Raw genomic sequence first — 24700 nt, 5'->3', positions numbered from 1 at the left:
ATGTATTTCCAACTCTTTATACAGCTGTACATACGATCTTTCAGCGCACTTTGTTTTACTCTTTGCTGCCTTGTACATACTCCTATCTTCCTCTCTTTTAGACCTGGCAGACCTCTTTCTTCTCTCTACCCTTATGTTGCACTTCATCGTTCCACCACCAAGTTTCTTTGTCTATGGGAGGCCCTTTAACAGATGTTTTTTCTAGCACTTCCTCTCTCACTTGCATCACAACTTTATCGTTGTCTTTATCACTTTGGAGTTGAAAAACTCTTCTAACTGACTTCTTCTATACAACACAAAATCTATCTGACTTTCCCTTCCCCCGCTACTATAAGTGACATACTAGTCTTCAGTCTTCCTAAAGAACGCAATAATGACAGCCAAATCCCATGCCTCCGCAAAGTCAATCAGAGTATTTTCTTCTTTATTTCTTATCCCATCCCCAAACCTCCGCAAACCCTTTCTATTCCCGCTCCTTCTCTACTCATATGTCCATTAAAATCACCTCCAGTACCCATATCCTTATCCCATAATAAATAAAATTAAATATAATACCCCAAAAATCTAAATTTGGCCCAGACACATAAAAAATTCCAAAACCGAACTAGAACAAACCGGTACAAATCCAGTATGCAGGTCTGGAATATAAATAGTGCACCTCTAAGAGGCCCCTCAGTTAGTGGCCAGTCTCCAGCAGGAAAGGAACTATGAAACGTATACAGAATTGTAAAATAAATTTTTCTTAAACACAAAATTTCAATACCGAACTAGAACTAACCGGTACAAATCCAGTATGCAGATCAGGTATATAAACAGTGCACCTTTAAGGGGCTCCTCAGTTAGTGGCCAGTCACCAGCAAGAAAGGTACTATGAAAAGCATACAGAATTGTAAAATTAAATTTTTTTCAGGTGAGTTTTTAATTTTTTTATATTATTTTAGATTATAGGTCAATTTGTATATTAAACTAAAGACAAAAAAACAGTTAGTTGGATTTATGGATGGATGGAATTATTGTAATGTACTATAAATAATATAATATAAATAAACTGATTTCTTCTTCTTCTCGTATTGTTTTGTGTTTCGTTTTTCTTAGACAAAAAGTCCTAGATATTTGAAACTTGGTACGTACGATTCTATTGGTATAAGCGCGTTGGATCCTTAGCAAATTTGGTGTCAATGAGTATTTTTTGTCAATTTTGGTTTAACAGGTTTTATTTTCTCTTTTTAATTTTCTTAGGCCTATTAACTTTGTTAATAGCAAACTTCTAGAGTTCTCAAACTTGTCACACAAGTTTTCTATGGTATAAGGATGATCTTTTGATTTTGGTATCGACGTGTTTTCTTCTTCTTTTCCTTCATTCTCTCTCGTGTTCTTAAATCTTTTCTTTATCTTAAAATTCCTAAAGTCTTAAAACTTGGCATATACATCTTTGGTTTATGAAAGAACACTAATGATTTTGGGATTGTCATGTCTTCTTCTTCTTCGTTCTCAGTAGTATTTTTACACATAGTTACAATTGAAGTCAATAACTTTTCTTCTTCTTTTACTTAAAGGAAAATCAAATTAATAGAGTCTAAAGTTAGTACATACGTTACTCATGCGCTAAGAAAGAACTAATAAACAGAGAAGAAGAGTATGTAAGACTTGTTTTTAACGTTTATGCTATTTTTTATTTTAAACAATGTCCGGGAGTTTTCAAGATTCCCATTTAAATTTCGGGCTTCGGAAGAAGTCTTCTTCTTCTTCTTTTCAAATTATTATGCCTTGCTTGTTCTTGAAACACAAGTCTTCTTGTAACTTTGTATATAAAATATCCTTGAGTAAGGAAGAACTCTATTAAATATGAGGTCAGTAGGTCTTGTTCTTCTTCTGTTTATACAATTATGCTTTTTTAATTAAAAATTCCATGGTCTTGAAATTTGATAGTTAAGTTTCTCTTAGTGTAAGCAAGAACATAATTTAAGATGGGGTCCACGAGTCTTTTCGTATTCACATTTTATTAGGCTTTTTCTTTTTCTTGAATTAAACTTCCTAGAGTCTTGAACCTTAGTATATAGGTTCTTCTTGGTGTAAGAAAGAACTGTATTCAATGTGTCGTTAACAGGTATTCTTTTTCTTCTTTTTCGTCTTGAGTGGTAGGAAAACAAGTTAGTACATATGTACTAATGTAGTATTATGCCCTGTAATTTTCTTAAAACAAAAGTCATAGTAAAGTTGACTCATAGGTACCTCTTGGTGTAAGTAAAAACCGTCTTGAGTTTGAAGTCAGCTTGTTATTATTCTTATTATTAAGTTTTTTGTAGTTCTTAAAAAATAAGATTTGATTCTTGCAGTTTGGTATATATAATAGTTTAGCTATAAGAAATTACTGTATTAAATATTGAAGTAACAAGTCTTATTTTTATTTTTGTATAATTATGACTTTTTATTAATCAAAAGGACTAGAGTATTTAAATTTGATACTTAAGTTTGTTATGGTGTAAATAAGCACGAATATCGAAGCTGACGCTAACAAACCTTTGTGTTCGGATTTTATTATAAGTTATAATAAATAAAGCCCTCTTGTAGAAAGGTTTTTATATAAAAATTCTTCTAAGGTAAAGAATGGGCCTATGAATTTTGTTTTACCGTTTCCAATATTTCTCATATGAATCTTGTTAATGTATTCTGCCACTGGTTTCTTCCAGAGTAAATTTAGCCTGGCTCTTTTTTCTGGTAGTATTTACTGCCTTATTGTCCTTTTCTATACATAAGTTACTGGTGTCGAAAAATGATCACTATTTTCGCGGACAGAAATACGCCAGGATAAGTACCCTACTAGGGGAGGAGTACTCTTAAACTTAAGATTTCGGTAAGACTAGGCTGCAACCCTAGCAGTTATCTATTGAGTTGAGTGCGTCTAGTGTTTCTGTATTTTTTATAAATACGATTATATTTAAGTGTCATCTATCGACCATGTAACTTATGTATATTCTATTTTGTTTTCTTTATTCTTTTGAAAGTGCTTAAGAAACTTGGACTTGGTGGTTTGGGGGAACCGTAATTTGGTCTGTAGTAGGATTTTCCACAGGTAAATTATTTTGATCACTTAAAGTTGATGTTTCGTAATAATTTTTGTTTTGAAAGTGCCTAAGAAATTTAGACTTGGTGGTGTGGGGGAACCATAATTTGGTCTGTTGTAGGATTTTCCACAGGTAAATTATTTTGATCACTTAAAGTTGATGTTTCGTAATGTTTTTGTTTTGAAAGTGCTTAAAAAACTTGCTAAGATATCAAAGTAGCTTACGAGTTTCACCCTTTCTAATCTTTGTCATACGAATCTTGTTAATGTATTCTGCCACTGGTTTCTTTCAGAGTAAATTTAGCCTGGCTCTTTTTTCTGGTAGTATTTACTGCCTTATTGTCCTTTTCTATGCATAAGTTACTGGTGTCGAAAAATGATCACTATTTTCGCGGACAGAAATACGCCAGGATAAGTACCCTACTAGGGGAGGAGTACTCTTAAACTTAAGATTTCGGTAAGACTAGGCTGCAACCCTAGCAGTTATCTATTGAGTTGAGTGCGTCTAGTGTTTCTGTATTTTTTTTTTAAATACAATTATATTTAAGTGTCATCTATCGACCATGTAACTTATGTATATTCTATTTTGTTTTCTTTATTCTTTTGAAAGTGCTTAAGAAACTTGGACTTGGTGGTTTGGGGGAACCATAATTTGGTCTGTTGTAGGATTTTCCACAGGCAAATTATTTTGATTACTTAAAGTTGATGTTTCCTAATGTTTTTGTTTTGAAACTGCTTAAGAAATTTAGACTGGGTGTTTTGGGGGAATCATAATTTGGTCTGTTGTAGGATTTTCCGCAGGTAAACTACTTTGATCGCTTAAAGTTGATGGTTCGTAATGTTTTTGTTTTGAGACTGCTAAAAAAACTTGGACTGGGTGTTTTGGGGGAACTATAATTTGGTCTGTTGTACGATTTTCCGCAAGTAAATTACTTTGATCGCTTACTGTTGATGTTTCGTACAACGGTCTTTTATGAAAAAGTGGTGGTGTTAAATATGGTATTTATGATGGCTTTTTTGGCTTTTTTGTTAACCCAAAGAACTAGAGTATTTAAATTTGATGCTTGAGTTTGTCATGGTGTAAATAAGCCGGAATATTGAAACTGGCGCTAACAAACCTTCTTTCTATTCGGATTTTATTATAAATTATAATAAACAAAGCCCTCTTGTAGAATTTTTTTTTTATAAAAAGTCTTGCTAAGATATTAAAGTAGCTTACGAGTTTCACCCTTTCTAATCTTTGTCATACGAATCTTGTTAATGTATTCTGCCACTGGTTCCTTTCAGAGTAAATTTAGCCTGGCTCTTTTTTCTGATAATATTTACTGCCTTATTGTTCTTTTCTAAGCATAAGTTACTGGTGTCGAGGGATGACGATTATTTTCGCGAACAGAAATACGACAGGCTAAGTACCCTACTAGGGGATTAGTACTCTTAAACTTAAGATTTCGGTAAGACTAGGCTGCAACCCTAGCAGTTATCTATTGAGTTGAGTGCGTCTAGTGTTTCTGTATTTTTTATAAATACGATTATATTTAAGTGTCATCTATCGACCATGTAACTTATGTATATTCTAATTTGTTTTCTTTATTCTTTTGAAAGTGCTTAAGAAACTTGGACTTGGTGTTTTGGGGGAACCATAATTTGGTCTGTTGTAGGATTTTCCGCAGGTAAACTACTTTGATCGCTTAAAGTTGATGGTTCGTAATGTTTTTGTTTTGAGAGTGCTTAAAAAATTTGGACTGGGTGTTTTGGGGGAACTATAATTTGGTCTGTTGTACGATTTTCCGCAAGTAAATTACTTTGATCGCTTTAAGTTGATGTTTCGTAAAGCGGTCTTTAATGAGAAAGTGGTGGTGTTAAATATTGTTTTTATGATGGCTTTTATGGCTTTTTTGTTAACCAAAAGAACTAGAGTATTTAAATTTGATGCTTACGTTTGTCATGGTGTAAATAAGCAAGAATATTGAAACTGACGCTAACAAACCTTCTTTGTATTCGGATTTTATTATAATTTATAATAAACAAAGCCCTCTTGTAGAAATCTTTTTTTATAAAAAGTCTTGCTAAGATATTAAAGTAGTTTACGAGTTTCACCCTTTCTAATATTTGTCATACGAATCTTGGTAATGTATTCTGCCACTGGTTTCTTCCAGAGTAAATTTAGCCGCTCTTTTTTCTGGTAGTATTTACTGCCTTATTGTGCTTTTCTATACATAAGTTACTGGTGTCGAAAAATGATCACTATTTTCGCGGACAGAAATACGCCAGGATAAGTACCCTACTAGGGGAGGAGTACTCTTAAACTTAAGATTTCGGTGAGACTAGGCTGCAACCCTAGCAGTTATCTATTGAGTTGAGTGCGTCTAGTGTTTCTGTATTTTTTATAAATACGATTATGTAACTTATGTATATTTTATTTTGTTTTCTTTATTCTTTTGAAAGTGCTTAAGAAACTTGGAGTGGGTATTTGGGGGAACTATAATTTGGTCTGTTGTACGATTTTCCGCAGGTAAATTTCTTTGATCGCTTAAAGTTGATGGTTCGTAAAACGGTCCTTTATGAGAAAGTAGTGTTGTTAAATATGGTTTTTATGATGGCTTTTTTCTCAACCAAAAGAACTAGAGTACTTAAATTTGATGCTTGAGTTTGTCATGGTGTAAATAAGCAAGAATATTGAAACTGACGCTAACAAATCTTCTTTGTATTCAGATTTTATTATAATTTATAATAAACAAAGCCCTTTTGTATAATTTTTTTTTTATAAAAATTCTTGCTAAGATATTAAAGTAGCTTACGAGTTTCACCCTTTCTAATCTTTGTCATACGAATCTTGTTAATGTATTCTGCCACTGGTTTCTTTCAGAGTAAATTTAGCCTGGCTCTTTTTTCTGATAATATTTACTGCCTTGTTCTTTTCTATGCATAAGTTACTGGTGTCAAGGGATGACGATTATTTTCGAGAACAGAAATAGGCCAGGATAAGTACCCTACTAGGGGATGAGTACTCTTAAACTTAAGATTTCGGTAAGACTAGGCTGAAACCCTAGCAGTTATCTATTGAGTTGAGTGCGTCTGGCGTTTCTGTATTTTTTATAAATACGATTATATTTAAGTGTCATCTATAGACCATGTAACTTATGTATATTCTGCTTCGAAAGAACTTTGTTTTATGTTCTTTTTTGTTTTGAAAATGCTTGAGAAACTGTAAAGAAGGTGTTTTGGAGGAACCATAATTTGGTCTGTTGTGGGAGTTTTCAGGTAAATTACTTTCTTCTTTCTCTTTATAATCAATTCTACTTGTTAATTGGCGAACTAATACCTCTATGGAAAGTTGTCCATCTTTTGCGCGGTCGTCCGATACTTCTTCCGCCGATTGGTGACTTATCTCTTGCTATTTTGACGACACGGGTCTCCGCCATTCTGCTTCTATGGTTATTCCCTTTTTTTCTTCTATTTTGTGTAAATTAATTTATACACTGTACGTTGCATTTTCTTCTAATGTCTTCACTTTTCTTTTGATTTCTTAGCGTATTTCCTGTAATTCTTTTCAGTACTCTCATCTCTGCCGTTTACAGTAGAATTTTTGTTGTAGCTGTGTCGGGTATTGTTTCTGAGACATATGTCATTAGTAGTCTTACACTTGCTTTACAAATTCTTGACTTCATCTCAGTGTTAATGTGTCTGTTTATAGTGTGCCATAGTGTTATCAGTGTTATTAAAACATCCTGCCAGTCTATTTGCTGTTTGTACTTGATCTATCACTTCTTTATCCAGGTCTCCATAGCTGGACAGTGTAATTCCAAGGTAGTTTATTTCCATTACTTGTTCAACACTGATGCCATCATTTTATATTATACATCTGGTTGATTATTTGCTGATTACTATTGTTTTAGTTTTCTGAGGCTGACTAAATTACTATTATTTACTATGATTAAATTCTGAGTAAATTACTACGCTTAAAGTTGTTATTTCGTAATGTCGTCGTTGATAAGAAAGTGGTGGTGTTAAATATAGTTTTTATGGTAGTTTAAGCACTATCTCGTTTCCGCAATTAGCAGATAAGGAACATGAATATGACGTTAATAGGTATTTTTCTTCTTGTAGCAAAACAACTTTATAATATGTCATTTGACGAGTGATCGCGTAAAAACTCACAGTTTATATATGTCACATGTACATGTTTACACATTATTGTGTTATTGAGTTATTTTATTAGGATTTATGGGTCCTATTAAGCAGCCTTAGTTTATTCAGAAAGAAAATTAAAGAACGTTTAAAATAACAATAACCTTACATTTTTGAGATGTCCCCATCAGAGAATGCAATATGGTGCTATTTTATTTTAACTACAGTCAACTTCCTTTCATTTTGTAAAGAACGCTGATCCAATTGCTGCTTCATGTATGACATAGAAAAATATATTTTTCTATCTGTCTGCATTTTGACCAACTGACCTTCTGCCATCGGGTCCTTCCCAGAATGTTGCGTTACGTAGCGTACTATTTTTTCATCTCCATATACTGTCTGGAGTTCATTATTGTGTCTTCTTCTCCATTCTCCTGTTTTTTCGTCTCTGCAAGGCCCATAGATAGTCCGCAGTATCTTTGTTTCTAGTACCAGTAATTTTGTCGTTTCCCGCTGGTTCAGAGTCCATGTCTCGCTTCCATACGTTATTTTGGGACAAATTATTGTCTTGTACACTCTTATTTTTGCTGGTATTGAGAGTATTTTTGATTTAAGTACGGTCATTAATGAGTAATATGTCCTGTTTCCTGCAATGATCCTGACTGCTACGCCCTTTTCATATTTATTTTCAGATGTTATGATCGCTCCCAAGTACTTAAATTCTTTGACGACTTCAAAGTTGTATTCATTGATTGTTACGTTTTGTCTAACCTTCTTCGTAACCACCATTTACTTGGTTTTGTCCTCGTTGAACTTCAGACCAACTTCCTTGGCTCCGTTTTCGAATATGTTAAAAACTTCTTTTGCATCTTTGGTGGATTGTGCAATTGTGTCCACGTCATCTGTAAACGACAATAGTATTTTTTATCCTTGGGCGGCAAATCCGTTAGTCAGTTTTGGTTCAGCTTTCCTTATCGCATGTTCCAGTTCAAAATTAAATAGCAGGGGGGCGAGAGGATCTCCTTGTCTAAGCCCGGTGCCAATGAGGAATTCCTTCGACGTGGTGCTGCCAATTTTGATCCGTGCGAAAGCGTTCTCTGTGCTCACCTGTGCTAATCGTCATAGACCAATACACATTGGAGCTGAAAGGTCAGATAATAGAACAAGTGTTGGAGCTTAAATATCTAGGCATCACATTATCTAGCTACGGAAAGCTCGAAACTGAACTGGAAGATCCAGTGAATAGAGCAAACAGAGCCACAGGCTGCCTAAATGAAACATTATGAAGAAATAAAAATATCGGAAAAGAAACGAAAGGCAGAATTTACAAAACAGTCATCAGACCAATAATGACATACGCGGCAGAAACAAGACCTGACCCAGAGAGGACAAAAAGGACGTGGAACAGCAGAGATGAAAACTTACTTTAGATGAACTCTAAAAAGAAAATAGAATAGATTTAAAAAAATAAAAGCATAAACATGTCTTTTCCTACATTTTTAATATTGAAGATACGTAAATAGAACATTGATATTTATTATATATATATATATATATATATATATATATATATATATATATATATATATATATATATATATATATATATATTTGTTTATAAACAATCCGTTAATCTTTAGGATTCTTCTCGGTTTTGTTAAGTCTTGTAAATTGCATCTTTAGCTTAGGTCTAGCTTTGTTACCTCTGCTTTTCCCCAGATCTTTTCCCGTGGTCTACTTAGTCTGTGGTTAGTTACCCTGAACGATCCCGGAGTATGAAAAGTTGTTTTTTCCCTTCTCTATCCAGATGGGGTCCACGAGTCTTTTCGTATTCACATTTTATTAGGCTTTTTCGTTTTCTTGAATTAAACTTCCTAGAGTCTTGAACCTTAGTATATAGGTTCTTCTTGGTGTAAGAAAGAACTGTATTCAATGTGTCGTTAACAGGTATTCTTTTTCTTCTTTTTCGTCTTGAGTGGTAGGAAAACAAGTTAGTACATATGTACTAATGTAGTATTATGCCCTGTAATTTTCTTAAAACAAAAGTCATAGTAAAGTTGACTCATAGGTACCTCTTGGTGTAAGTAAAAACCGTCTTGAGTTTGAAGTCAGCTTGTTATTATTCTTATTATTAAGTTTTTTGTAGTTCTTAAAAAATAAGATTTGATTCTTGCAGTTTGGTATATATAATAGTTTAGCTATAAGAAATTACTGTATTAAATATTGAAGTAACAAGTCTTATTTTTATTTTTGTATAATTATGACTTTTTATTAATCAAAAGGACTAGAGTATTTAAATTTGATACTTAAGTTTGTTATGGTGTAAATAAGCACGAATATCGAAGCTGACGCTAACAAACCTTTGTGTTCGGATTTTATTATAAGTTATAATAAATAAAGCCCTCTTGTAGAAAGGTTTTTATATAAAAATTCTTCTAAGGTAAAGAATGGGCCTATGAATTTTGTTTTATATATATATATATATATATATATATATATATATATATATATATATATATATATATATATATATATATACATATATATATATATATATATATATATATATATATATATATATATATATATATATATATATATATATATATATAAGCGGGGATCCTACAGCTTCTGCCGCTTCCCGCATTTCGATCGCCATCTTTTTCTATCTCTCCAGGTGTCTTCATCAATTGCTCTATCTTTCATGGTTTCCATAACACCTTGTATCCAAGACTTGGCTGGTCTTCCTCGTTTCCTTCTATTACTTGGATTGTATTCCATAGCTCTTTTTGGCCATCTGTTGTCGTCCATCCTCTGTACGTGTCCATACCATATTAACTGTCTAGTTTCTATTCTTTCAGAAGTTGTATGTACTCTATCTGTTTTTCTTCTAATTTCAGAATTAGGTATACGTTCTACTCTTGATATACGGCAAGCTCTTCTTAGGTAGTCCATTTCAACCGTGTCAACTTTTTTCTTTCCTTTTACTGTCATTTGCCAACATTCTGCTCCATATGTAAGAATGGGCTCTACAATTACTTTTTAGATAGTCATTTTAGTTCTCATAGTAGCTTTGTTGGACCAAAGTATCGAATTCAGAATTTGAACAATCTTCCTGCCTTGTTGCACTCTATAGTCTATATCTCGTTCCGTTGTTCCTTTACTGCAGATAATACTTCCCAAATATTTGTATTCGTAGCACCTTTTCATTTGTCTAATTTCCAAATCCGGGTCTTCGTCTTCATTGCCTATTCGCATATATTCTGTTTTAGACATATTCATACTCATCTCCCATTTTTCGTATTCATCTTTGAGCTTTCTAAGCATATAATCTGCATCTTCTTCACAGCTTGCAATTAGTACTTGATCATCTGCAAAGAACAGCGTTGTCAGATAATGGTTGTTAAGCTTCAACCCCATTCCCGCACATTTTTGTCTCCACTGGTGCAGTGCTTCTTGGATATATATTTTGAATAGGGTAGGGGAAAGACAACATTCTTGTCTCAAGCCTTTCGTTACTGTAAATACCCTTGAGAAAGTATTTCCTGTTTTTACAGTGCTTTGAGGACATTTATAGATGTTCAGTATTGCTTTTAGATATGTTTTACTAAGGTCCGTTTTCGTCAAGACACTAAATAAGAGTTTTAAAGGAACTGTATCATAAGCCTTCTCCAGATCTATAAATACCAGATGCGTAGGGAGGTTTCGAGCTGTTCGTTTTTCAATTACTTGTTGAAGGGTAAATGTGTTGTCCACGCACGATCTTCCTGCTCTGAAGCCGCTTTGTTCTTCAATTTCTTTATACTCCTCTTCTATTCTTCTTTTCAATATACGACCATATAACCTTCCCAGCGAGCTAGTTACGCTAATGCCTCCATAATTTCCGCATTCTTTTCTGTCTCCCTTTTTATAAATGGGGCTAATGTGGGCCAAATTCCAATCGTCTGGAATCGTTTGGCCTTCAATTAAGCATTTATTAAAAATATTCACTATGCTTTCCAAAAGAGCATCCGGTCCATGTTTCACCAACTCGATGGGAATGTCTCCAGGCCCGGGTGCTTTTCCATTTTTCATTTGTTTCAATTCTTTTTTCAGTTCTTCTTTGTTTATCTTATGCACCTCTGAGTTTTCTGTCATTGAGATATGGTCGGGTCTTTCCATAAATTCGTGCCTACTTTCTGTTAATAGCGTTTCGTAATATTTTTCCCACTTTTTATTTTGAATCAGGTTTATATTTCCCTCATCTTTTCTTTCTTTTCTAATACTTTTTATGAATTTCCAAGCTTGTGTCACTTTGGTTCCTCCTAAGCATCGGTCCATCTCTTCGCACTTCTCTTCCCACATTTCGTTTTTTCTTTTAGTGACTTCCTTCTTTGCTTCCCTGTTGAGTCTGCTGTAAATTCTGCGGTCTTCTGAGTCTTTCGTGGATAGCCATGTTTGATAAGCTTTTTTTTTGTCTTTAATTAATTTTCCTACTTCTTCGTTCCACCACTCAGGATTTTTTCTTTTGTCAGCTTCTTCGTACCCCAATGCCTCTTTGGCCGCCTGATGAATGCAATTTTTTATATCTTGATATTCTTTTTCGGCTGTTTCTCTTCGAGTTAAGTGAGTTAGTTTTGAGGCTAGTCTAAGTTTGTAGAGGAATTGTACTGATTCTTGTTTGAGGCTATCAATATTATATCTTATCTTTGTGGAAGCTGCTACCTTCTCCTGTTCAATTTTGTTCTTGTTTACTTTCCTGTAGTGTATGGTTATTTTTGCGACCACCATATAGTGGTCAGATCCGCATTCGGCACCACGATACACCCTTACGTCATTTGTTTGGAGCCTTTTGTTTTCTGGTTGGATGAGATAGTCGATTATAGATTTTATCTTTTTCTTTGGTTGTTCCCAAGTAAATTTATGTATATCTTTGTGTTGATAAAATCCATTCATTATTTTAAGCTGTAATGTTTCACAAAGATCAATGAGTCGCTCTCCGTTGTTGTTTATTTTGTCTTCACCATATCTTCCTACCACGTTATCTTGTAATTTTTTGCCTACCCGAGCATTGAAATCTCCTAATAGGCATATTTCTTTGGATCGGTTTACATGGGTCAACACGTCAAGCAATTTGTCATAGAATTCATCCTTAACTTTTGTATCAGAATCGTCACTAGGAGCATATACTCCTATTATAACTATCGTCTCCCCATGTTTCTCAAGATCCATCATAATGATCTGCTCGTCTATCTCTTCCCAACTCTTGATATTGTTTTTGAGTTTTGTATGCACGGCTATAGACACACCTCTTTTTGCTCTTAATGATTTTTCAACTCCACTGTATAAATGAATATAGTCGTTCTTGATTTCGTTTCCCTTTCCTTTCTTTTTTGTTTCTGTGAGAACGCATATGTCTATTTGTTGTCGTTCTAATTCTTGGAAAACTTCAGTTTCCTTGGTTCTTAGACCTTGTACATTCCATGTGGCCAATCTCATAGTCCTTTTTCGTAGCAGTCGTCGTCTTTTGTTTCCGTCCTTATTCCGAGGCTCTTGATCGAAATTTTTAGCAAATAACTTTTTTCTAGAAGAAGGGGTGCTGGCCCATCGTTCAAACCCCCAGACTTGGAGGACCAGGATTTGTGAAGAGTATGTAGTAGGAGTAAATGTAGTGACCCGTCTGCCCTCGGAAACCTAATAGCCATTCGGGGTCGGAAAAAAACGAGAGTTTGCCAAGAGAGGCTGATAGCAAAGATTAAAGACATTTTACTCAAGACAAGTTGAAACAGAGTAAAATGTGAAGGCCCTTATGATCCGCCAGGTGCGTTTCATAAGCGTATGAGTATTGATACAATTTGTGTTCCCGCTCACACCTCGGGGTGTTGACTACAGACTGTATGGCTCGTCCAGCATGCCATAGCATGGAGGATAGGGTACACGTCATTTATACAATGTAGATACTCCAGCTCCATGGCCTGACCCCTTGAATTTTGTTTTACCGTTTCCAATATTTCTCATATGAATCTTGTTAATGTATTCTGCCACTGGTTTCTTCCAGAGTAAATTTAGCCTGGCTCTTTTTTCTGGTAGTATTTACTGCCTTATTGTCCTTTTCTATACATAAGTTACTGGTGTCGAAAAATGATCACTATTTTCGCGGACAGAAATACGCCAGGATAAGTACCCTACTAGGGGAGGAGTACTCTTAAACTTAAGATTTCGGTAAGACTAGGCTGCAACCCTAGCAGTTATCTATTGAGTTGAGTGCGTCTAGTGTTTCTTTTAGTGTATTTTTTATAAATAAGATTATATTTAAGTGTCATCTATCGACCATGTAACTTATGTATATTCTATTTTGTTTTCTTTATTCTTTTGAAAGTGCTTTGTATTCAGATTTTATTATAATTTATAATAAACAAAGCCCTTTTGTAGAAATCTTTTTTTATAAAAAGTCTTGCTAAGATATTAAAGTAGTTTACGAGTTTCACCCTTTCTAATATTTGTCATACGAATCTTGGTAATGTATTCTGCCACTGGTTTCTTCCAGAGTAAATTTAGCCGCTCTTTTTTCTGGTAGTATTTACTGCCTTATTGTGCTTTTCTATACATAAGTTACTGGTGTCGAAAAATGATCACTATTTTCGCGGACAGAAATACGCCAGGATAAGTACCCTACTAGGGGAGGAGTACTCTTAAACTTAAGATTTCGGTGAGACTAGGCTGCAACCCTAGCAGTTATCTATTGAGTTGAGTGCGTCTAGTGTTTCTGTATTTTTTATAAATACGATTATGTAACTTATGTATATTTTATTTTGTTTTCTTTATTCTTTTGAAAGTGCTTAAGAAACTTGGAGTGGGTATTTGGGGGAACTATAATTTGGTCTGTTGTACGATTTTCCGCAGGTAAATTTCTTTGATCGCTTAAAGTTGATGGTTCGTAAAACGGTCCTTTATGAGAAAGTAGTGTTGTTAAATATGGTTTTTATGATGGCTTTTTTCTCAACCAAAAGAACTAGAGTACTTAAATTTGATGCTTGAGTTTGTCATGGTGTAAATAAGCAAGAATATTGAAACTGACGCTAACAAATCTTCTTTGTATTCAGATTTTATTATAATTTATAATAAACAAAGCCCTTTTGTATAATTTTTTTTTTATAAAAATTCTTGCTAAGATATTAAAGTAGCTTACGAGTTTCACCCTTTCTAATCTTTGTCATACGAATCTTGTTAATGTATTCTGCCACTGGTTTCTTTCAGAGTAAATTTAGCCTGGCTCTTTTTTCTGATAATATTTACTGCCTTGTTCTTTTCTATGCATAAGTTACTGGTGTCAAGGGATGACGATTATTTTCGAGAACAGAAATAGGCCAGGATAAGTACCCTACTAGGGGATGAGTACTCTTAAACTTAAGATTTTGGTAAGACTAGGCTGAAACCCTAGCAGTTATCTATTGAGTTGAGTGCGTCTGGCGTTTCTGTATTTTTTATAAATACGATTATATTTAAGTGTCATCTATAGACCATGTAACTTATGTATATTCTGCTTCGAAAGAACTTTGTTTTATGTTCTTTTTTGTTTTGAAAATGCTTGAGAAACTGTAAAGAAGGTGTTTTGGAGGAACCATAATTTGGTCTGTTGTGGGAGTTTTCAGGTAAATTACTTTCTTCTTTCTCTTTATAATCAATTCTACTTGTTAATTGGCGAACTAATACCTCTATGGAAAGTTGTCCATCTTTTGCGCGGTCGTCCGATACTTCTTCCGCCGATTGGTGACTTATCTCTTGCTATTTTGACGACACGGGTCTCCGCCATTCTGCTTCTATGGTTATTCCCTTTTTTTCTTCTATTTTGTGTAAATTAATTTATACACTGTACGTTGCATTTTCTTCTAATGTCTTCACTTTTCTTTTGATTTCTTAGCGTATTTCCTGTAATTCTTTTCAGTACTCTCATCTCTGCCGTTTACAGTAGAATTTTTGTTGTAGCTGTGTCGGGTATTGTTTCTGAGACATATGTCATTAGTAGTCTTACACTTGCTTTACAAATTCTTGACTTCATCTCAGTGTTAATGTGTCTGTTTATAGTGTGCCATAGTGTTATCAGTGTTATTAAAACATCCTGCCAGTCTATTTGCTGTTTGTACTTGATCTATCACTTCTTTATCCAGGTCTCCATAGCTGGACAGTGTAATTCCAAGGTAGTTTATTTCCATTACTTGTTCAACACTGATGCCATCATTTTATATTATACATCTGGTTGATTATTTGCTGATTCTTCTTAAAGTGCCCTCTCCTCAATGGAGGTTGGCTACTACAATTTTAAAATCTTCTCTATCTTCAGCTGTTCTTATTAGCTGTTCAAAATTTAGCCCTGTCCATTGTCGGATGTTTCTGAGCCACGATAGTCTTTTCCTTCCTAGGCCTCTCTTTCCCTCGATTTTTCCTTTCACTATAAGTTGGGCATATTGGTACTTATTATTTCTCAGTATGTGGCCTAGGTATGATGTTTTTCTAACTTTTACTGTGTTAAAAAGTTCTCTTTCCTTGCCTATTCTATGCAGCACTTCTTCGTTTGAGGTATGCGATGTCCATGAAATTTTAAGCATTCTCCGGTAGATCCACATTTCAAAGGCCTCCAATTTATTTACGGTTGATGTTTTTAGAGTCCACGTTTCAACTGCATATAGAAGAGTCGACCAGACGTAGCATTTTGATAAACGTAGTCGAATTTCGAGTTTTATTCGAGAATCACAAAGCAGTTTTTTTATTTTTTCGAAAGATTTTCTGGCCTGTTCTATTCTCGATCTTATTTCTAGATCAGAATTTAGGCTGCTATCGATCCAACATCCCAGGTACTTAAATCTATTGACCTGTTCTAAAATGTGCCCATTTATTGTGCAAGGTTGAGGTACGTTTTGATTTTTTCGGATTGACATCACTTTGGTTTTTTTTAATGTTTATTTTCATACCAAATTGCTCACAGGTCGAGTTGGTCTTGTCGATGAGTCGTTGTAGACCTACGTCGGAATCCGCAATTAACACTGTATCATCGGTGTATCTGATACTGTTGATATTTACGCCATTCACCTTGACTCCATCCTTGGAATCCTCCAATGCTTCTTTAAATAGAAACTCGGAGTAAAGATTATACAGCAGAGGCGACAGAACACATCCTTGTCTAACTCCCCTCCTAATTTCTACTTCTGCGGATGTGGAACCTTTGATCCTAACTCTGGCGTTTTGGTTCCAGTACAAGTTTTTTAAGATATTGATGTCTTTTCCATCTAAACCGACTTCTTGCAAACGTTCTAATAGTAGGTCGTGTCTTACTCTATCAAATGCTTTTTCGAAGTCTATAAAGCATATAAATATATCTTTCTGTTGGTCGTAGCATTTTTGGGCGAGAACTAGTAAACTGAACAGGGCTTCTCTCGTTCCCATGCCGGCTCTGAATCCAATTTGCTGCTTACTACATTTGCTGATTACTATTGTTTTAGTTTTCTGAGGCTGACTAAATTACTATTATTTACTATGATTAAATTCTGAGTAAATTACTTCGCTTAAAGTTGTTATTTCGTAATGTCGTCGTTGATAAGAAAGTGGTGGTGTTAAATATAGTTTTTATGGTAGTTTAAGCACTATCTCGTTTCCGCAATTAGCAGATAAGGAACATGAATATGACGTTAATAGGTATTTTTCTTCTTGTAGCAAAACAACTTTATAATATGTCATTTGACGAGTGATCGCGTAAAAACTCACAGTTTATATATGTCACATGTACATGTTTACACATTATTGTGTTATTGAGTTATTTTATTAGGATTTATGGGTCCTATTAAGCAGCCTTAGTTTATTCAGAAAGAAAATTAAAGAACGTTTAAAATAACAATAACCTTACATTTTTGAGATGTCCCCATCAGAGAATGCAATATGGTGCTATTTTATTTTAACTACAGTCAACTTCCTTTTATTTTGTAAAGAACGCTGATCCAATTGCTGCTTCATGTATGACATAGAAAAATATATTTTTCTATCTGTCTGCATTTTGACCAACTGACCTTCTGCCATCGGGTCCTTCCCAGAATGTAGCGTTACGTAGCGTACTATTTTTTCATCTCCATATACTGTCTGGAGTTCATTATTGTGTCTTCTTCTCCATTCTCCTGTTTTTTCGTCTCTGCAAGGCCCATAGATAGTCCGCAGTATCTTTGTTTCTAGTACCAGTAATTTTGTCGTTTCCCGCTGGTTCAGAGTCCATGTCTCGCTTCCATACGTTATTTTGGGACAAATTATTGTCTTGTACACTCTTATTTTTGCTGGTATTGAGAGTATTTTTGATTTAAGTACGGTCATTAATGAGTAATATGTCCTGTTTCCTGCAATGATCCTGACTGCTACGCCCTTTTCATATTTATTTTCAGATGTTATGATCGCTCCCAAGTACTTAAATTCTTTGACGACTTCAAAGTTGTATTCATTGATTGTTACGTTTTGTCTAACCTTCTTCGTAACCACCATTTACTTGGTTTTGTCCTCGTTGAACTTCAGACCAACTTCCTTGGCTCCGTTTTCGAATATGTTAAAAACTTCTTTTGCATCTTTGGTGGATTGTGCAATTGTGTCCACGTCATCTGTAAACGACAATAGTATTTTTTATCCTTGGGCGGCAAATCCGTTAGTCAGTTTTGGTTCAGCTTTCCTTATCGCATGTTCCAGTTCAAAATTAAATAGCAGGGGGGCGAGAGGATCTCCTTGTCTAAGCCCGGTGCCAATGAGGAATTCCTTCGACGTGGTGCTGCCAATTTTGATCCGTGCGAAAGCGTTCTCTGTGCTCACCTGTGCTAATCGTCATAGACCAATACACATTGGAGCTGAAAGGTCAGATAATAGAACAAGTGTTGGAGCTTAAATATCTAGGCATCACATTATCTAGCTACGGAAAGCTCGAAACTGAACTGGAAGATCCAGTGAATAGAGCAAACAGAGCCACAGGCTGCCTAAATGAAACATTATGAAGAAATAAAAATATCGGAAAAGAAACGAAAGGCAGAATTTACAAAACAGTCATCAGACCAATAATGACATACGCGGCAGAAACAAGACCTGACCCAGAGAGGACAAAAAGGACGTGAAACAGCAGAGATGAAAACTTACTTTAGATGAACTCTAAAAAGAAAATAGAATAGATTTAAAAAAATAAAAGCATAAACATGTCTTTTCCTACATTTTTAATATTGAAGATACGTAAATAGAACATTGATATTTATTATATATATATATATATATATATATATATATATATATATATATATATATATATATATATATATATATATGTATATATATATATTTGTTTATAAACAATCCGTTAATCTTTAGGATTCTTCTCGGTTTTGTTAAGTCTTGTAAATTGCATCTTTAGCTTAGGTCTAGCTTTGTTACCTCTGCTTTTCCCCAGATCTTTTCCCGTGGTCTACTTAGTCTGTGGTTAGTTACCCTGAACGATCCCGGAGTATGAAAAGTTGTTTTTTCCCTTCTCTATCCATGATTGTTTGATTAGAGTAGGTTTAGTTAGGCGTTTATTTTAAGAAATGAGACTGGCTAAATGGGCACAGCTCCCAAAGACCAAAAACAAAAAAAAATATTCGCTCGAGAATAATAAGACTGAAATAAATAACGACAAAGTATAATGTATTATATTAAAATAAAAAAGCCAATATACCAATACATACATTTGTTTTGCTTACTTTAACTACTAAAATCTCTGCCGTAATATGCATCGATCGTAAAAAAGTCTCAAGTACTAGCTCGCGAAGTACCAACTGATATCATCGCATTATCCGCGTCAGTTCCTTACTCGCCTTTTGTTTCGGTCTTGTTTTTTTTCTGTCTTGATGCATGTGTTCGATTGTGTTTTATTTTTTATTTTTATCGGACATCTGTTGTTGGCTTGTAATATGAAGAGTGGCGCCGAAGACGAAGCCAAAGCCCGGCCGAGAACGAACACCTCACGCCTTTTATTTACCGATAAGAATAAGAACTTATTACTTACAAACCAATGGCGTAGGATTTTTTATGTATATTGATTAGTTTTTTAACAATTTATATGTAGAAATAATTGGTCTATATTCAAACAAGATTAATTTTTCTTATTTATTGTTAACTATTGTTAATAATATTTAGGAAGATATAAGTAAAATAAAACTTAAAAATAAAAGAAATTTTTTGGATTATTACAAATGCTCCATGATATGTAATAAACAATGTTATCAAACATGACCTTCACATACTAACGGTAAAAGAAGAAACTAGTAACTTTGCTCGAAAATATATGAAGACAGATTAACAGAACACCGCAATATATTAGAGAGAAACCTGAATACCGAAACCTGAAACCAATTTGACGGAATAGACCCAGTGATCTACAAGCAAGATTTTAAATAATTTGCCCTAATTCCCAGAGACAAACAATTGAAATATGTAATGTAATATTATAGGTTATGGTTAAAACGCGAATTTTAACAGAATTTAACTAAGATTTAATAATTATATTTTATTTTATCCTTGCCATCTGCTATTTCTTGTAATTTGGTAAAATGGCAAGGAAGTTAAACCCCTTTTGATGTGTCTCTAATACAAGCTGTTATATTATTTTTTAGTTTATTGGTCGTACTCAAGAATTTATTGGCTGTATTACTAGTTTATTGCTTTTATGGGATATTATTGGACAATTTATTGACTTTATTGGAGGACTCAACCACCTAATTGGGAGGCCACACAAATATGGAACAACTGCAGCTCAGGAGGACCTAACCGTCTAATTGGGAGGTCACACAATCACCCAACGATGCCATAAGTATCGCCAAATTTATTTATTGTAAAGCCTTGGCAGGGATGATTGTTTTTTCATCACATTTTTAATAAATATGATTAGTTAACTAATTCTTTTATTTGCTATCAGCTAAGGGTTCATTGTTTAATTCCTAGTTTAATACAAAACGAACTCACACTTGAGATATTGAGATAGGCGAAGCATAGACGATAAGCTCCCATGGTTGATTGAGGAATTATTTTTATAATAGTATTTAAATTCTCTTTGGTAGTCTTATCGTTACATAGTGTTATTTATACTGAAGTTTACAATGTACTGCTTTATCCTTTTGACATTTGATATATTTTGCATGCTCCGAATAAATCAAGAATATTGTTCTGAAGCTATTTTTTTGTGGCATTTTAAATTAATTACAATTTAAATGGGAATAAGCCACAATTAAAGGTTAAAATACGTTTATTGGCGTTTCAATTTCCACTTCGGAAATCGTTCTCAAAATACAAACATTAGTAACTTAAACTTACCGTTGATAGATGGCGCATGTGAGGTTTACTGTCAAACATATCCATCAAGATATTTCATCAGTTGCTCGCTTTAAAAGTTTGTTTACGTACCTACATAGCACTGTTTTGTTTTGTTTTTTAATTAAACATGGATGTTGCAAATTGGAGGTAAGTTTTTGTAATTACAAATCAAATGATTTTTCGTAATTTGCTAGTCATTGCTTTACTTATGTGTAATTACAGTGAAAATGTTGCTTTAAGTTTTTTGTTACTTTCTTGTGTAAGGCCATTTTTGTTTTGTTCTTTTAAAAGGACAGTAGTAATAAGCACTACAAAATGCCTCCTGATGGTATAATTATTTTTCCTCCAGACAATGCAAATAATAATATAACAGATTGCGGTTCAGGAGACCAGGATGTCACAACGTAGAACCATTTACCAGGAAGTCAGCTGAGAAATGACGTGGAGGTTATTTTTGACAATCAAGATCAGAGTGCAGAAGAGTCGGATTCCGGCGACAACGACGTATCTCTTGCCACACTAAGCAAAGAAGAAACAAAACCTTCGATTATTCTCGAAAAACTAGGATCTGCATAATGGCTTCTAGGTGATCTGTACCAGCATCCTAAAGATGTTTACTGGAGACCAAAAATCGGACCTAAACAAAGTCGCACGCCATTACAGCTCTTTAGGCTATTTTTTGACGACAACCTATTCAATATGATAACAACATATAAAAATACATAGGCGACACAAAAAAACTTGACTAGTGATAGTTAAAGATAATGAAGTAGGTGTTTTGTGGGTATGCTTATATTGAGTGGTTACGTGGTGTTACCAAAAAGATATATGTATTGGGAAAATCGTGATAATAGTCAGAATGAAAAAGTCGCTGGAGCTCTATCGAGTGATAGATTTTCCCTTATAATGAAAATTCTTCATGTGTGTGATAATAATAGTTTGGACAAAACAGACACGTTTGCTAAAATACTACCATAATATGATGCATTGAATAACATTTTTTTAAATCACTCTCCTTTCGAACAAGAACATAGCCTACATGAAGATATGGTACCATATTTTGGAAGGCACCCAACCAAACAATTTATACCAAACAAATCCATTCGTTGCGGTTATAAACTTTGGATGGGTACTCTCCGTCTAGGTTTTATTGCATGGTTTACACCGTATTAAGGCAACTCAGTGCAAATACCAGCCTCATACAAAAACTTGGGTCTTGGTTCGTCGATTGTTTTGTCTTATGCAGATGTGCTGCAATCACGTTGGCCAAATACGAGATTCCACCTTTTTTTTGATAACCCATCCATGCATCTACTAAATGAGTTAAAAACTACAGGTCTTTTCGGTACAGGTACAATAAGGGACAATAAAACACTACAATGCCTCCTAGTCGCTCCAACAGCTATGAAAATAAGAAAGAGAAACGATTACAGATTAGATAAAAACACAAGAATTGTGATTTGCTGATTTGCTGAACTTTTGTTCAGTAAAACCACATCACCTAGTCAAATTTTCCCATAAGGAGAAGAGACACATTTTTGTTTCTCAACCAAATATGATAAAGCAATACAATTCTTTTATGAGTGGCGTAGACCGCTGTGAAAAAATAGTAATTTTCGCCAATAGTACATGGAATTGGCATGGCTACTCAAAACGCGTGGCAATTGGACCGAAAACACGGAGGAATCCTTGATCACCTTGAATTTAGAAGGCCTATAGCCTGTAACCTTCTGGAAACCTACAAAAAAGATACCAAACGCGGCCCAGCAAGACGAAATCCCAACACGGTCTTACATTGAACCATTTAATTGTTTATCAAGAAAAACAATCTCGTTTGAAAGAAAAAGGTTCAAGTTTTGTGCTAAAAATATAAAATACCATTACACCCTAAACAATCTTTTAAGGATTTCCATACTCTGTAATTATTTTGTATTAATAAAATTTTACTTTCTAATATATACTGCTTCTTACTGCTCTCCTTTTAAAAGAACATGACATATTTTGAAATCTAATGCAAAAATTATTATTTTAGTATTTTTTGTCGTTAAATAAGACACATTTCCTTATATTTCCTTTAAGTAAAGATAAAAAAAATAGTTTCAGTAATATGTGGGTTAAAATCAAAACCAAAATCAAAATGGCATCTGTAATTAAAATCTGGAGGAAAAAAGAAGACAGCTAAAAGGAAAAATACGGCTCCAACTACACAATGGTGAAGAAATTAAATAAAGATATCCACCGGTCAATCCGAAAAGACGTAAGAGAAAACAATACAAGAGAAATATCTAAAATAATTCAAGAAAACAAAAGTTTAAAGTCTTGAGGCGAAATGCGAACAACATAGACAACAAAAATATATACAAAATAAGAAGCTAAGACAGAAGGCAAGATCAGCAAGATCAGACCCTGCCCAAAATCACAAACCAGTGATCAGAATAATTAATGCCGGATATAAATCCATACAAAATCAAAATGGCACTTTTAGAAATAAAAAATAACAAATTCGCTGGCGATGACGGAGTAGTTATCGAGGCGATCAAACAACGAGAAAATAAAATTATGCAGGCCTTTGCCAAGCTTTTCACCGAACGCATTTACCAAGGAAAAACTCTTTTTCAATGGAACAATGCAGTCATTGTTTTATTACACAAGCAAGGATACATAACAAATCTTAAAAACTACCGTCCTATCAGTTTCCTTTTCACATATATAACCTTTTCACAAAAATTATCAAAAAAAGACTAGACGTTAAGTTAGACCTATTTGATATTTGCAGATGACATCATCTTTAGCCGATTGTAGGGTTGATGCAATAATGTTTGCAAACAAGATGCAAATAATTACTAATCTGTTGCTTAATCAAAATATTGCTGTTGATGGAAAGGATATTGTGCAGACTGTATCATATAAGTACTGAGGACATAAAATTTGGTTGGTTAGAGAACACCAGACATGTGAGCTCCCACGTCAAGTAGAATTAGCATGGGCAGTGTTTAGTAAATTAAGCTATGTATTTAAATCTGATCTACCCACATGCCTCAAAAGGAAAATCTCTGACAAATGTGTGTTACCGGTACTCACTTATGGAGCGGAAATATTCACATAAAAAGGCATTGAATAAGATTTGCGTGACTAAGAGGGCTATGAAGCGTCAGATGTTGGGTGCCTATCTGAGAAAACAGGTCCCAAATGCAGAAATACGTCGTATAACAAAAACAACAGACGCAAAATTGCGTCGCTAAAATCGAATTGGGTAGGACAAATCGCCAGATTATCAGACAACCGATAAACAAAATGTATTGTCGAGTGGAGACCAAGTCAAGGACCACTACGGAGCAGAGGACGCCTACCAACTAGATGGACTGATGATCTGCAAGTAACTGGATACAGGCCGCATAAGACAGAGACAGATGGAAAGAGCTAAGGGAGATGGACCTATGTCCAGCAGTGGACGCATGCAGGTTGTTAATGACAATATTGAATTAAAATCATTGAGATTAATTAAATATAAAACTGATTAAATTTATTTTTGTTTTGTCAATTCTATTGAATTTCATAAAATCAGTAACTATATTTAAATTCATAATAGATTTCAAATATATATATATATATATATATATATATATATATATATATATATATATATATATATATATATATATTTATATATATATATATATATATTTATATATATATATATATATATATATATATATATATATATATATATATATATATATATATATATATATATATTGTTATGATGTTTTGTTTGTGAATGATGAGCAATGAGTGTTTTTTTTAATGATATATATATATATATATATATATATATATACATATATATATATATATATATATATATATATATATATATATATATATATATATATATATATATATAGGGTTTTTATCGCGGTTCTCAAAGAATTAGTTTGTAAGCACTTTTTTAAATTATCTTTATTATATCTATTATGAAACAGACATATATATCTAACATAACCAATGCAAAATTTAAAATAAACTATCTTTAAATTGAAATTCTTATGAAACTAATTAAATTATATAGACAATGTAAAATTCAAACAAACTATCTTTAAAATTGAAATAATTATGACACTAACTAAATTATATTAACAAAATTTTGTACCTTTCTTTCACTGAATGCCTAGA

At 33.7% G+C, this 24700-nt stretch overlaps 1 long non-coding RNA gene across 1 annotated transcript; it reads left to right on the top strand.

Annotated features, from left to right (window-relative positions):
* The first annotated feature begins 696 nt into the window (after nucleotides 1-696).
* Nucleotides 697-20113, top strand: LOC140433345 (uncharacterized). Its single transcript, XR_011949928.1, has 2 exons — nucleotides 697-910; nucleotides 19831-20113. It is a non-coding gene; the product is annotated as an uncharacterized lncRNA (long non-coding RNA).
* The last annotated feature ends 4587 nt before the right edge of the window (nucleotides 20114-24700 follow it).

Source organism: Diabrotica undecimpunctata, chromosome 2, assembly GCF_040954645.1.
Source record: "Diabrotica undecimpunctata isolate CICGRU chromosome 2, icDiaUnde3, whole genome shotgun sequence".
NCBI classification, from domain to species: domain Eukaryota; kingdom Metazoa; phylum Arthropoda; class Insecta; order Coleoptera; family Chrysomelidae; genus Diabrotica; species Diabrotica undecimpunctata.
The sequence above is the reverse complement of the archived record's forward strand: the minus strand, read 5'-3'. Positions and strand labels throughout refer to the sequence as shown.